General features: G+C 35.2%; 1 long non-coding RNA gene across 1 annotated transcript in view; it reads right to left on the reverse strand.

Moving 5' to 3' along the window:
- The window catches only part of LOC106876278 (uncharacterized), a 10,674-nt gene extending 9,743 nt beyond the window's left edge, over positions 1-931 (reverse strand). The window contains exon 1 of the long non-coding RNA XR_001410221.2: positions 629-931. This is a non-coding gene — a long non-coding RNA (uncharacterized LOC106876278). The remainder of the gene's footprint in view (positions 1-628) is intronic.
- Positions 932-1,307: the final 376 nt, after the last annotated feature.

Below are 1,307 nucleotides of genomic sequence, written 5' to 3' on the forward strand. Positions count from 1 at the left end.
TCGCAGCAAGTTGTTTTACACCTATTAGAGTAATATTTTATTTTTTTTATTTCCCACCGAGTCAAACAGTTTAGTTTGAACGAAATTTTCTATAAATAAACTTCACAATGTGTAGATTACGATTATATCTAAATTTTAATATGAGAATATAAATTTTATAGCCTCGTACACATACATACTGACACATCACATATATATATCTACAAAACGAAACCCGAAATTTCAAAAGAAAATTGTGATACATGTCACTATGTATGTGTTGTTGCTCACCATTTTTTCTTTCTCATAAAACCACCATTTACACGTTTTGATAATTATAAGCCAACAAAGCTAGCGGGGCACACGTTTGGCGGTATGCTCACACATACATATATAAATTCCACCCTTAAAAATAAGTAGTGTGTGTGAGGGAGGGATCGAATCAATTAAATTCGCCAAGGCGATGGTCCAGGATGGTCCCAGTCCTATGATCCAAGTAAAGAGCTAAAGAATATACATACACACGTGTGTGTGTGTATAGCATCGTCTATATAAGAACATAAAAAACATATTTACGTAAAGGTGAGGTTAATTCGAAAAGCTAAATTGCATTTATACCCGCGACATAATAATTAAAGGAAATAATTACCTCAGTCATAAAAACATATGCTAGACATCTTTGTTTTGGATGAAACGGTGTCAATTCAAATATGACATCGGTGCATTTATTTGGGCTTAGTGGGCTCGATTTAATTGTAATTTTGCGTAGGTGCGCTGAGACATGTACGCCGAGGTAACTTCCTATTTGACGTTCGTAAAATCATATTGATCCCAAAAGTTTATTTCTGTGAAACATTTCATAATTATAAGAGGAATCCACACTGCAAACAGCGAGGAAAAAGTGAGGAAAAATTAGTCTTACTTTGAGCGCTAACAACGTGTTTTTTTACATTGAGCATCTCTGGACTTTCTCTGTCCAACTCTTCCTGTACACACACACACACACACACACACACTTTAATGTTTGTTTTTACGTTTAGTTATAATAAAAACAATTGGTGGACATTGGAATTAGACACTGAGGGAAAATGGCTGTAACTTTTTTATTTTTTAATTTTGGCGATTTTCGTTTTCGATAATGTGTTCTATATGTCACGGTCATGCGATTCCCCCTAAAAAAAAAATTTTGGACCCCGCCTTCCCTACACCCCCACCCCCACACTTGATATGCTAGAAATAACAGCTAAACGCGGACAATCCAAATCTTGCATTGGTCCAGATGGACTATATGTAATCTGAACCTTTCCCCGCCTTATTTATTTATTTAT

This window comes from Octopus bimaculoides, chromosome 29, assembly GCF_001194135.2.
Source record: "Octopus bimaculoides isolate UCB-OBI-ISO-001 chromosome 29, ASM119413v2, whole genome shotgun sequence".
Taxonomy (NCBI): domain Eukaryota; kingdom Metazoa; phylum Mollusca; class Cephalopoda; order Octopoda; family Octopodidae; genus Octopus; species Octopus bimaculoides.